Source organism: Hordeum vulgare, chromosome 7H (assembly GCF_904849725.1).
Source record: "Hordeum vulgare subsp. vulgare chromosome 7H, MorexV3_pseudomolecules_assembly, whole genome shotgun sequence".
Taxonomy (NCBI): Eukaryota; Viridiplantae; Streptophyta; class Magnoliopsida; order Poales; family Poaceae; genus Hordeum; species Hordeum vulgare.
This window is the reverse complement of record NC_058524.1, coordinates 498,608,619-498,623,517: the sequence shown is the minus strand read 5'-3', so window position 1 is coordinate 498,623,517 and position 14,899 is coordinate 498,608,619. Positions and strand designations below refer to the sequence as shown.

The window sequence follows — 14,899 nt, the reverse complement described above, 5'->3', positions numbered from 1 at the left end:
TGTAGATTCACTCACTTTGACCTATATGTGATTTATATTAGAAATTTTAAAAACACTTATAATTAGGAATGAAGGGAGTAGTCAATATAGAATCATTTCCATAATGTTTATTTTTTCTAATGCAAATAAAAAATAGAAATTGCATTTCCATAATCATCAACTCTTCAGGCCCATACATCAAGCCAAGGCAGGCCGACACCCACCCTCCAAACCACCCCCACCTCCAATACCCTCCACTACATGCACGCCCGTAATTACCTCGAACCTTCAGTCCCGTTTTCGTCATCACACCAGCACACTCCGCTGTCACATCACACCACACACACATCACACCATCACACCACACACACACTCGCACAGCAGCTTCCGCAACACAGCACTGGGCGGCGGCTAGGGTTCTACGGTGACGCCGACGGCTTCGAGGGCGGCTACGGCGGCAGATATGAGGCGCCTCGGCTGGAGGACGGCTGGTGATCTGGCCAGTTGGTATTTTAAACGAACTCTTGGTCAAACATTTCGTGAAGTAAACTACTGGCCTCAACCCATTACTCGCGTCACATGCAACTATATGAAAATGCTAAAAACATTTAATTGCCTAGGTTACCTTGCTAAAATATATGGAAATGCTAAAAACATGGTACACTTTCTGAGCTATCACATGCAACTCCTCACTGACATTGGGAAATAGAAAAGGAAAACAATGTTCAAAATTATTTACAAGAATATACGGGAAAAAATAGATTTGCATCTTACAACTGAGTATCAAGTGGGAAATTGAATTTGTATCTTCCCACTGAGTATCAAGTGGGAAAATTGAGTATCAAGTAGTTATTTGTTTCAATGGCACTTGAGTTTGGATGTTGCTCTAGAACCAGAAGAGATCTTTCTTTCTCTCATGATTAGAAAACACAGTTATTACTGGTCATGTGTGCTTGCACTTATGATGCATTGACTCAAGAAATGAAAGAGATCTTTCTATTTTCTGAAGTCAATCTCAATTGTTCATCTATCCTTTTATACATGAGTAGAAGTCCTAATAAGAGAAAACAAACAATATGGCGATGGCGACGCTCCTCGCGGCAAGAGTTCGCGACATGCAAAGGGCAGTAGATTGGATTTAGCTAGCTACTTACATAACACACACATTAAGTTTTAAACTGAGTTTCCATTCAGCCAATTCATTTTGGTCAAGTAAAAGAAAACCTCAGGGCTTTACAACAGAAAGTGTTTAATTTAATAGAAGCAAACAAGCAAGGGATTTTCATATTTCCGTAGGTAAAATAAAAAATTGGTCCAGGTTCCAGAGTATTTACATCATAGCATGTTTAGATTAATATAGCGAGAAAAACCAGCCATTAGTATTAGTATATCTCTACTGCCACGTAGGTTTCTCTGCATTTCTGTCAGTCAGTGAACTGGTTTTTGTAGTGGGGTAAGGTACGATATAAAGAGAAAACTTTAGTCAACTGAAACATGCTGCTTTGTCATTTAGACTGGTCCATCTACAATGTATTGTTGCATAGGTTAAACTGAATTTATGTCAGGCAGCAAACTGATTTGTAGAAAAGGGGTGGGTAGCCAACAAGTGCTAAGATATATGAGAGAAATTCCATTGAAACAATATACAAAACGGAAGTGGTAGCCACCAAAAAGGTGATTGCCTGCCACTACTAATGTATTGTTGTAGCAACCATTGAGATTCTAAAGTTAAGTTTGAAATATTACAACTACACATTAGAGTATTATTGTGTCACTATTAGCTACCATTTGGTAAAACGATGTCCATGTGATTAGCATTCCATATGTAACTTAGGTTTACGCTCAGAGAAAAGTAGGCATGACCAAAACTGTAATGCAGCACATGTCTAATACGGCAACTAATAGTTGGCGACTGGCACTTGGCAGTAAAACCAGGGAAGTGTTTACCTCATATAAGCTCTTGACATTCGTGCTAACAATTAATCTTGCAGAACTCATCTCCTTCTAATACCAATGATCTTCTTCTTCTGTGTGATCAAAAAACGTCTTGACATTGCGACATTGTAAAATTTTCTCATATGCTCTGACAGCCGATGTATTGCGCCAAGGTTGCCAACAGCTGATAATTGCAGCATGATAGAATCAAACTTCTTGTACGACAGTTTCATGTCATGGTTTATTACTTCATCTAGAAGAGTGGTCGCATCTTCCGTTCTTCCGCAATCAAACAGGCCATCAATCATTATTTCATAGGTATCAACAGCACGCCGACATCATCTCTTGTCCATTTCAATCCAAATATCGAGTGCCCTGTGTGGCTCTCTCATCGCAAAAAACATCACCATCAGCATATTGTAAGTATGAACACTGGGCTCACAGTGTGCTTCTATCATCCTCTCGCAGAGTTTGAGCGCATCATCAGCCTTCTGAAGACTACAAAGCACCTCAAGAAAGCAATTGTAAGTGACAATGTCAGGAGGAAACCCAGCCTTCCCCATCTCCTCCAGAATGCAGTAAGCAGAATCAAGTTTATCCACCAAGCACATGCCTTCAATCAAATCTTTAAATGTTGATACATCAGGCATGCAGCCTCGTTTAATCATATCTGCAATCAGCTCAAAGCACTCGTCCATCCGATCAGCTTTCCCTAGCGCAACAATCATAATAGCATATACCTTAGCAGTGGGCGAGGATATCTTCGATCCCTCGGTCCTCATGAACTCAAACAACTCTCTTGCCTCCGAGATCAAACCAGCGCTGCAGAACGAGTCAATAGCAGCAATGTACGTGAAGTTCTCTGGGGTGTGCTTCATCTGAATCATTTCCTCGAGCACCTTCATGGCCTTCTTGGGGTCCCTGGCGCGGCACCACCCAAAGAACAGGATGTTGTACGTCTCGGCATTTCCCTGCAGCTTCTTCCTTACGCGACCAAACACCGTCTCCGCCTCCCTGACCATCCCGCATTTGCAGAAAGCGTCCAGGAGGATGTTGAGCGCGTCGGTCTCCGGCGGCGTGCGCATCCGCACCCGCCGCTTCTTGGCCAGCTTCCTGAGGTTGGCGAGGTGCTTCTCGGTGTAGGCGCGCAGGATGCCCAGCAGGTCCTCGACGGGCACCGACCTGGTGCCGTGGCGCTTCATGTGGTCGAGCACGTCGGAGAGGACGCCGAACTGGCGGGACTTGTACCTCGTGCCGGAGAGGATGTCGATCATGTCGTTGTACGTGTTGAGTAAATATACAATTTTCCGAGTAGATTAATCCACAAAATAATAACTAGCATGGCATTGACTAGACTAATGACATACTGATCTTGAGCTAACCTAGCACATACTACGCATATAGTGGATACATCTATGCAAACAAGTAGTACTGCTAGAATAAATACGAGCAAGAGGATAAACGAGTCATACCCTCCAATCGGCCAGTTGGCCGTAGCAGCAGCAGCGGCGGCAGAGGCAGTATCCTCTGCCGTCTTCTTCTCGGCTTCCTCGCGGAGACGATCAGCTTCGCTTGGTGAAGACATGGCGATGACGAGGGCGACGCAGACGTAGACGAAGCAGACGGACGGAGGCGAGCAGTCGCGTGATCGCTCCCCAAAAACCTAATCGCCCCTCTCCCGTACAGGAACCGGAGAGGCGAGGTTTCGGAGGCCTGCTCTCCCGTCGACCGTGTACGCGGTAAACGGGACGGAGTCGCCGGCGGCAGCAGCAGTTCAAGGAACGAACGCGTGAGGCAGATGTGATCTGATTTCGTGACGGCTAGGGTAGGCGATCGCGTGCTTATAAAGGCGGCTGGGTGGAGAGTCCGAGTCGGTAACGATCACGATCCGACGTCTCGGATCGTTTCCTTGTCCGTTACGTATTCTCCGTTCCTGACCGGCAAAAATAAGCGCGTAGGTATGAGCTCGGCTCGGCTCATTCCCGCAATCCGCGTCGCGTCGCGTCGGGACGAGGCGGGCGGCGGAGGAGGAGTGCGCGAGGGCACCTTCTCTTCTCACTCTCCAATAGCATGTGGAAGAGAGACCCTTATAAAGGGGTCCAAACTCTCCTCCACTAGCGGGGTGGGACTAAACTCCCACCACCTTGCCATGCCACCACCTACATGGGCCCTTGTAGATTTTCTGAAATTCTCTAATGGGCCTAAGGCCCACCTCCAAATTTCAACAATCCCCCACCAGATCTCAAGGGCACATCATGTTCCCTCGTTCCAATCACTGTTTTAATATACCAGCATTTCAGTGAAGACCTGTTAAGGTTGAGCTTCACCTAGAACAAGTAGCTACACCCCTTCACAACTGAACAATGGACTATGCCTTGAATTGTCAGTTTGGCGTAAAGGAGCTTCACCACAAGTCTTACTAGTACTAGGCTGCCGAAGGTGACCCCTCGGGTGGAGCATATTAGTCACACTCCTGGCCTATTCATGAGTTTACTAGAGATCACCCAAATCTCATAGACTGTGACCAGCAGTCAAGCTCATATAGGTGTGTTCCTCCAAAGATCGCTCTGTAGGACAGCATCTTGCTTACATATAAGCTTTAGAACACATTAAGACAGTAGTCATCCTACCATACAGTATCCGAGAGTATTGCATCTCCAACGGAGTGAGTTAGTAAAGTTACTCTCCTCAGTTCACCACTGGCTTGTTTCCCCAGGTCCTACTTCACGGGATCTCCGATCATATAGGTTAGGTTACTACCATGGCAACTCATGTGGGTCTCATACCCATCTCCCTCGATGCACTATCTATCACAACACGTGATAGCCCTTTAGTAAAGGGATCTGCCAGATTCTTAGCCGTTTGGATATAATCCAACGCTATCACTCCGGAGTTTCTCAAACGTCTGACAGACTTCAATCTCATTCTTATATGTTTGTTGGACTTCATATTGTCCTTTGAACTCTTCACTTTAACAATAACCGTCTGATTATCGCAGTTCATAAGGATAGCCGGAACCGGCTTCTCAACCACAGGTAAGTCCATCAAAAGATCTCGAAGAAATTCTGCTTCGACACCAGATGTGTCTAATGCTGTTAATTCTGCTTCCATTGTCGATCTTGTTAAGATCGTTTGCTTGCAAGACTTCCAGGAAACAGCACCACCCCCAAGAGTAAACATATACCCAGTAGTGGCCTTCATCTCATCAGCATCAGAGATCCAATTCGCGTCACTATACCCTTCAAGTACCGATGGGAATCCCGTATAGTGAAGCCCGTGGTTGACAGTACCTTTCAAGTAGCGCATAATTCTTTCAACAGCACGCCAATGAACATCGCCCGGGTTTGCAACAAACCGGCTAAGTTTGCTCACAGCAAACGCGATGTCAGGCCTCGTTGCGCTAGCTAGGTACATAAGTGAACCGATAATTTGAGAGAATCTCAATTGATCTATAGCTGTGCCTTTAAACTTTCGAATAAGCACACTAGGATCATATGGTGTTTGACAAATCTTGCAGTCTGAATATCCAAAGCGACTCAAAATCTTGTCAACATAGTGGGATTGCAGAAGTGTAATCCCACCCTCATCATCTCTCAACAGCTTGATGTTCAAGATAACATCAGCCACCCCAAGGTCCTTCATCTCAAAGTTTTGAGACAGAAAAGACTTAACCTCCTCAATTACTTTGAGGTTGGTTCCAAATATCAGTATGTCATCAACATACAAGCACAATATAACTCCTTCGCCCCCACCATGGCGATAGTATACACATTTGTCAGCTTCATTAACAACGAAGCCAACAGATGTCAGAGTTGTATTAAACTTCTCATGCCATTGCTTAGGTGCTTGTCTCAGACCATATAAAGATTTCAGCAACTTACACACCTTTCCTTCCTGACCTTCTATCACAAAGCCATCTGGCTGTTGCATATAGATTTCCTCATTTAGCTCTCCATTCAGGAAAGCCGTCTTAACGTCCATTTGATGAACGAGAAGACCATGAGAGGCCGCCAATGAGAGAAGTACTCTAATGGTGGTCAGTCTAGCCACAGGTGAATAAGTATCGAAGAAATCTTCCTCTTCTTTCTGGGCATAGCCCTTGGCCACAAGCCTAGCCTTGTACTTTTCAATCGTACCATCGGGCCTAAGCTTCTTTTTGAACACCCACTTGCATCCCAATGGTTTGCAACCATAGGGACGATCAGTGATTTCCCATGTCCCGTTAGCCATGATGGAATCCATCTCGCTACGGACCGCAGCTTTCCAGTAATCAGCATCTGGAGAAGCATACGCTTCTGAAATAGAAGTGGGATTATCATCCACGAGGTATACGAAGAAATCATCACCAAAGGTTTTTGCAGTCCTTTGTCTCTTGCCCCTACCACGGGCTTCCTCGTCATCCTCCTCAGGATTTTCATCATGTGTTTGTTCATAATATTCCATAGGAATGGCAGGCTCAGGAGTTATCTCAGATTCCTGTCTAGAAGTGCTTTGCATATCTCTCATGGGAAATATATCCTCAAAGAATGTAGCATCCCTCGACTCCATTATTGTACCGACCTTCACGTCAGGTACCTCAGATTTCACTACTAGAAATCTATAGCCTACGCTATTCTTAGCGTATCCCAAATTAACGCAATCCACAGTCTTTGGTCCAAGCTTACGCTTCTTGGGAATCGGTACATTGACTTTCGCCAAGCAGCCCCAAGTACGTAAGTACGAGAGTGTCGTCCTTCTCTTTGACCACTCCTCGTAGGGAGTGACCTCATTATCTTTTGTAGGAACTTTATTCAGGACATGACACGCGGTCAATATAGCCTCCCCCCACCATGCCTTGGATAAACCCGATGTATCTAACATGGCGTTAACCAAATCAGTTAGAGTACGGTTTTTCCGCTCGGCAACCCCGTTTGACTGGGGTGAATAGGGAGGCGTCCTCTCATGAATAATGCCGTGTTCCGCACAAAATGAATCAAATTCGTTTGAGAAGTACTCTCCACCACGATCAGACCGGACTCGTTTAATTTTCTTTTCAAGTTGATTCTCAACTTCTGCCTTATAGATTTTAAAGTAGTGTAGAGCCTCATCTTTAGTATTTAACAGATACACATAGCAAAATCTAGTGGAATCATCTATCAATGTCATGAAGTATTTCTTTCCACCTTTAGTCAACACACCATTCATCTCACAAAGATCAGAATGTATGAGTTCTAATGGTGCCAAGTGTCTCTCCTCTGCAGCCTTGTGAGGCTTGCGAGGTTGCTTTGCTTGCACACACGAGTGGCACTTAGAACCTTTGGCTAAAGTGAAAGTTGGGATTAAATTCAGTTTTGCTAGCCGCGACATAACACCGAAACTTATGTGACAAAGACGTGAATGCCAAACTTCAGATTCATTAACGCTCGAATGAATATTGTTCACGACTTTATTACAAAAATCTGCTAGAGAAAGGCGGAACAGACCTCCGCATTCATAACCTTTTCCAACGAAAAGTCCATATTTCGTAACTACTACTTTATTAGACTCGAACACCAACTTAAACCCTTCTCTACACAGAAGGGAGCCACTAACGAGATTCTTCTTGATGGCGGGGACATGCTGCACGTTCTTCAGCTGCACGATCCTTCCCGAAGTAAACTTCAGATCGACCGTGCCAACACCAAGAACAGAAGCACTCGCGCCATTCCCCATCAATACGGACCCGCGACCGGTGGCCTGATAAGAAGAGAACAATGACAAGTCAGCACACACATGAATATTTGCACCCGTGTCCACCCACCAATCGGTGGACTGACAAACTGTAAATACAGTAAGTAAATTACCGTACCCAGATGCACCACTTTCATTGTTGCCCACAATCATGTTTGCAGACTTGGAGTCCTGCGCCGGCTTCTTGTACTTGTTTGGACATTTGTTCGCCCAATGTTCCTCTGAACCACAAGTATAGCAGCCATCTCCCTTCTTATTCTTCTTGAAGGGCTTCTTCCCCTTCTTCTTGAAGTCGGTATTCTGTTGGACAGAGTTCTTTCCCTTGGGCTTGTGAGAATTGAAGTTCCTCTGATGTACCATATTGGCAGCAGAAGAGCTTTCCACCGCTTTTCCATTGGAGTCCTTTGCTCTCGAGTTCTGCTCAACACTCAGATGGCCGATGATGTCCTCTACTGAGAACTCACGCCTCTGATGTTTCAGAGTAGTAGCAAAGTTCCTCCAGGAATTAGGGAGCTTAGCAATTATACAGCCCGCGACAAACTTGCCCGGCAAATTGCACTTAAGAACCTCAAGTTCCTTAGCTATGCATATTATCTCATGAGCTTGTTCCAATACAGAACGGTTGTCAACCATCTTGTAATCGTGGAACTGCTCCATAACATACATCTCACTCCCAGCATCGGTGGCCCCGAATTTAGATTCGAGCGCCTCCCACAAGTCCTTGGCAACATGCATATGTAAATATGCATCAACCAGCTTATCTCCGATCACGCTAATGACTGCTCCAAGGAATAGGACGGTGGCCTCCTTAAACATCTTCTCCTGTTCAGGAGTGATAGTTTCCGTAGGAGTGACACCGGCTACCCAGAACACGTTCATAGCCGTGAGCCATAAGGTGGTTCTCGTTTGCCAACGCTTGAAAAAAGTACCGGTAAACTTATCCGGTTTCAGTGCAGCAGCAAAACCATTACTCGAAAAATTCCTACAGACATTAGGTTTTTGGATTGTTGAGTAAATATACAATTTTCCGAGTAGATTAATCCACAAAATAATAACTAGCATGGCATTGACTAGACTAATGACATACTGATCTTGAGCTAACCTAGCACATACTACGCATATAGTGGATACATCTATGCAAACAAGTAGTACTGCTAGAATAAATACGAGCAAGAGGATAAACGAGTCATACCCTCCAATCGGCCAGTTGGCCGTAGCAGCAGCAGCGGCGGCAGAGGCAGTATCCTCTGCCGTCTTCTTCTCGGCTTCCTCGCGGAGACGATCAGCTTCTCTTGGTGAAGACATGGCGATGACGAGGGCGACGCAGACGAACGGAGGCGAGCAGTCGCGTGATCGCTCCCCAAAAACCTAATCGCCCCTCTCCCGTACAGGAACCGGAGAGGCGAGGTTTCGGAGGCCTGCTCTCCCGTCGACCGTGTACGCGGTAAACGGGACGGAGTCGCCGGCGGCAGCAGCAGTTCAAGGAACGAACGCGTGAGGCAGATGTGATCTGATTTCGTGACGGCTAGGGTAGGCGATCGCGTGCTTATAAAGGCGGCTGGGTGGAGAGTCCGAGTCGGTAACGATCACGATCCGTTCCTGACCGGCAAAAATAAGCGCGTAGGTATGAGCTCGGCTCGGCTCATTCCCGCAACCCGCGGCGCGTCGTGACGAGGCGAGGCGTGGCGTGGCGAGGCGGGCGGCGGAGGAGGAGTGCGCGAGGGCACCTTCTCTTCTCACTCTCCAATAGCATGTGGAAGAGAGACCCTTATAAAGGGGTCCAAACTCTCCTCCACTAGCGGGGTGGGACTAAACTCCCACCACCTTGCCATGCCACCACCTACATGGGCCCTTGTAGATTTTCTGAAATTCTCTAATGGGCCTAAGGCCCACCTCCAAATTTCAACAGTACGTCCGGTGCTCGTGCTCGTAGTTGTCCTGCTGGGAGGCCCAGGCGAAGAAGCGGAAGGCCAGCTTCTCCTCGTAGCGCAGGCGATGCATCACGTCCGCCACGAGCGGGGTGGTGAGCTCGGCGCCCAGCGCGTCGAGGGCGGCCTCCGTGCCCTCGTTGGAGCCCTCCTCTGTCTCTGTCACCGCGTCGTAGATCCTGTCGGACAGAGACGCGACGTGCTCCTCCTGGAGGTTGGTGGGGAGGAGGACGTGCCCGGAGGAGAACCGTCGCGCCGGGAGGTCCGGGAGATAGCGCGCGAGGGCGGAGGCGGGGGCGGGGGCGGGGCCTGAGCTCGGTTTAACGGCGGGGAATATGCGCGCGAGTAGTATGCGGCAGCGGGGGAGGACAAGTGCGCGGCGGCGAGAAGGCGGCGGAGGTGGTGGAGCCGGAGGGGGAGGTTGGGGGATATCATGTGGCTTTGGAACGCGAGGCAACGGGGGATGGGGGATTCGAAGGCTGAAACGGACACGGCGGCCGGCGGCCGGCGGCGCGGAGGGTGTGCTTGTCTATACTTCTACATGGCGATGGCGACGCTGCTCGCGGCAACAGTTCACGACGGGGACGGAGGCGAAGGCGGAGGCGGACGGGGAGGGGGAGGCGGAGGCGACGGCGATGGTGCAGGACAGGACGGGTGGCTGCCGCGTATGGTGTGAGGAGGACGTGTTTGGCTAAATTTCTGTAGTTGATTGGTTTGATTTTCTTTTTTACGAGGAAGGTGCAACCGTTGGATCTATTTTTGTTGGAACACGCAACGGAGCAGCGCTGTATTTGGGGATTTCGGTGCGGCGGCCCAACTAATGGAACATTAGTACCCATGCAAAATTAGTACTCCCTAGATGCATACTCATTACTGTAAACAGCTCGGACATGCAGCGGCAAATTCTCCTTTTTTTTATTATGCATGCATGCAATGACGTCATCAAGATTCCCTTCGATGTTTGAAATTCAAAAAGTTTTATCTACAAAACTGTTAATTCAATTAATGATCCGTTTTCAGCACTGACTTTTTCGTGACAAGATCTTCAAAACTAGCTCCCATGTCGATATGTTTCGATAACTTTCGTTTTCTTCGTTACTTGCCAGATTACTATCATTTACTTGTCATATTATTTGTTACATAGTTCTCACATTAAATCAACTTGGTTATCAGGTTTATGAATGTTGATATACCCCACTAAAAAAACTTGATTCATTATACTTGTGTTGCTTTATGCATTTACTTGCTTGTTATTAGTATTTTAGTACCCACTTTTTAGCTTCACATAACATTGCAATGCTAGAAAAGTATAAAAATATTGTCCTGATAACTATGTATAACTTTTGTGACAACTATACATCCGTAAGATGACATAAATGTGGCAACTAGAACGACGAAAAAAAATCAACGAAACATATCAACATGGGATCTTATTTTGAAGGTCTCATCGAGACGAACCTAACGGTGAAAGCGAATCTTGAATAAAATTATTAATTTATGAGGTAAATCATTTCTAAAATTTGAAAAAGCATTTAATGCGATGATGTAAGCATGAGGTGGAAGATTTTTGCATGCGCATGAAGCTGCGGAAGCTGCTGCATGGAAGAGCTGTGATGCGGCGCTTCTCTTTATAATTTTCCATTTTTGTTTGCTCGCTGTAGGATGGATGGTGAAGGTGGAGGGTCAGCCTTTGGTAAATTTGGTAACTGCACACCGTCGTGGTGCATGGATGGTGAAAGACCGTTAGATTGCAATTTATTGATTAATTGTGTGATGGTGATAGGTGTTTGTTTTTTGTGAGTCTAATAGGTGTGTGTACTTAGAAAAGTTTTCGTTTACTCCTTTATTAATAGTATAGAAGGAGAGACTACCATGGAACGATAGAAATTAACTTCCAAATTGAAGGCGGATTCCATCACACATTCTTCTTTAGAGTTCACAGCTGCAGCAACCACATATATCTTTCCTAAATCATGCACCAGAGCAACCATACCCTTTTTTGTATATTTGTACGATGTATAGTCGATGTAGAACTGTGTACCTTCGCTGGCGCTAACTTAAGCTCTTCAAACATTCTAAACAAAAGTCATAATTTAAAATCAGAATAATCAAAACGGAGCAACTAATGGTTTTCTCAAGGAAGATTTACCATTACCTAGCCCAACCACAATCGAAGAGTTGAATTAATTAGCTATATGTGGAAATACACATGAGGACGGTCTGAGACCATATAATGTTATTAATGTGATATGTGCCTTCCATCTGGACTTAAACATATCCAATAAACACTTATGCGGCATTGGCACATTCTTTCTCAATTTCTTATTATCTCCTATGGAGAATCTCTTACCGGGGGAAAGCTAAGTTACTCGACCAATTGATGATCTATCAATGATGCATATCTTGCAATTAGTAGATATTACTAAGCCGCTCTCCTTTTAAGGCATAAATGTTAACTTACATACCAAGCCAATGGTATAGTTAATTAATATTTTATTGGCACATATATTGTTGAGAGACGACTCCCCCTCCTGCTCGGCTTCAGGAGACCTCGCCCGACGCCGGAGGGAGCCCGCTCGCCCGCCCCCTCCTCCTCCCGTCCAGCGCCGGGCATTGGGATCTCGTGGCTCGCCCACCCGCGCCCCCGCGCCACCCCGCCCAAACCCTAGCCGCCGTCAGGGGAGGGTCGTGTCGCGGCAGCAGGATCCAACGAATCTGGAGACACGCACCGCGTCGTCACCGGACCCCCTCTCCGCCCCCACTCCCGCTTCGCCGCCGTCGGAGGGGACGCCGGCGAAGCCGCGCGCGCCCCGGGGATGGCGGCGGCGGGGCCCCTTGCGTCGGCCCTCGGGCTCTGACGGCGGCGCCCCGCGTCGACGGTTGCGGGATCCGGTGTGATCTCGCCAATCGGCGGCGGCGGAGGGCGGATCCGGGGCTCCATGGCCGGATCTGGCGGGGCACTCGGCCTTGGTGGTAGGGAGCGGCAGCCGGGTGCGACTGCGCTGGTCGGTTGGGCACGAGTAGTGTCCAGGCCGCGTGGTGAAGTGGCCTTGGCTGGGGGTTGTGATGGTGCGTGGCAGCCATGCTCAGCGGTCGGTGGCAGTGGATATCCAGCGCAGCTCCGAGAGAAATCCTTGCTCCGGTCTTCATCGGAGTCGCGACGGCGACGCCCGCGGGTGCCGCTATCTTTCTTGGAAGCGTCTTTGTGGAGGTGTGTTGTTCCCCTTCGTCGGCCGCTGCCCGCACCGCCACCTACGCCCCCCAGGTCCTGATCTGTGGGCCTCTCTCCTGCGGATTGACGGTGTCGGCGTGGTTGTCGGGGCCCTTCCTGCGGGTGAAGCCGGTGGAGGAGATTCGAATTGGGGGAAACCCCTTGGTTGGCAAGGCCCATGTAATGCCCCAAGTGTAGGTCTTTCCCTTTTTGTAACCTTCCATGTGGGACCACCTTGACTTTGTCACGAGAGTTTCTATGCATGTACGAATTCATGTGCCACCTTCTATTTTGCTTTTGCATCCATGCATCCGTGCCATACCATCCTTGCCATACCTTATGATTCTATGTCATGTTATGATTGCATGTGATCTTGCTAGGTGTGATGTTGTGGTATTGTATTATCTTGTGTGATGCATGTGATGTTGGTATGTGATGGGTAGGAGTGAGTGCTAGGTAATTTCAAAGCTCTCTGCTATTTATAATCCTTTTGCCTCCTATTGTCTCATGTCAAAATTCTATCTTCCCAAAAGTTATTCTAAAATGTCTTGTGGTTAGAGTAAATTGTGGTTATGATAATGTGTGAATTTGCTGTTTTGTTCTTTGATTTTAAAGGTGCAAATAAACCCAAAACAGTAAATTAATTACAGTTTTGCATTTATTCCAAATGGCTCCAAATATTGTTTTCCTATTTTATTCTAATAGGCCATAATTCCTTATGGCCAGGGGCATTTTTGCTTTGATTTTTACCCCATCAGAACTGCTAGTGGATTTAAATCCTAGCTGAGTTTATTTTTAAAAGAATTCAAATCCCTCTCAGTCTTTTCCTCTATCTGACGCCTGTGGCAATCAACCCTCGCGGCCCAGCCCACTTCTTCCCAAGTCACGCGCACGGGCGTCGTCATCCTCCTCTTTCCAGCGAGGCAGGCGGCCCCACTAGTCAGTCTCTCACCTCGCCCCCTCCACGAGCCGAAGCTCCCCGCACATGGCACCGCGGCGCGTCCCTCGTTCCCCTCTCGCCCTATAAAAGCCCTTGGCGTCCGTGCCTCGGCTAGGGTTTCCCTGCCGCCGCCGCTCCACCAGATCCCTTCTCCCTCCTTTCTCTCTCGTCGCGGTGAGGTAAGCCGCCGGTTCCGCCATGGCCGACGGGTGAAGGAGATCACCGTCGTCGCCGTGGTACCTTCTCCTCCACGTCGAGGGGTCCAGGAGCAGGCGAGCCTCACCACGGGCTCGTTCCCGCCGCTAGATCGACGTCCCCGACACTGTTGGAATTATGCCCTAGAGGCAATAATAAATACAGTTATTATTATAATTCCTGTATCAAGATAATCGTTTATCATCCATGCTATAATTGTATTGAATGAAGACTCATTTACATGTGTGGATACATAGACAAAACACTGTCCCTAGCAAGCCTCTAGTTGGCTAGCCAGTTGATCAAAGATAGTCAGTGTCTTCTGATTATAAACAAGGTGTTGTTGCTTGATAACTGGATCACGTCATTAGGAGAATCACGTGATGGACTAGACCCAAACTAATAGACATAGCATGTTGATCGTGTCATTTTGTTGCTACTGTTTTCTGTGTGTCAAGTATTTGTTCCTATGACCATGAGATCATATAACTCACTGACACCGGAGGAATACTTTGTGTGTATCAAACATCGCAACGTAACTGGGTGACTATAAAGATGCTCTACGGGTATCTCCGAAGGTGTTATTTGAGTTAGTATGGATCAAGACTGGGATTTGTCACTCCGTGTGACGGAGAGGTATCTCGGGGCCCACTCGGTAATACAACATCACACACAAGCCTTGCAAGCAATGTGACTTAGTGTAAGTTGCGGGATCTTGTATTACGGAACGAGTAAAGAGACTTGCCGGTAAACGAGATTGAAATAGGTATGCGGATACTGACGATCGAATCTCGGGCAAGTAACATACCGAAGGACAAAGGGAATGACATACGGGATTATATGAATCCTTGGCACTGAGGTTAAAACGATAAGATCTTCGTAGAATATGTAGGATCCAATATGGGCATCCAGGTCCCGCTATTGGATATTGACCGAGGAGTCTCTCGGGTCATGTCTACATAGTTCTCGAACCCGCAGGGTCTGCACACTTAAGGTTTGACG

At 47.3% G+C, this 14,899-nt stretch overlaps 1 pseudogene; it reads right to left on the bottom strand.

Annotated features, from left to right (window-relative positions):
• Window positions 1-1,832: 1,832 nt before the first annotated feature.
• On the bottom strand, window positions 1,833-9,986 carry LOC123412305 (annotated as a pseudogene).
• Window positions 9,987-14,899: the final 4,913 nt, after the last annotated feature.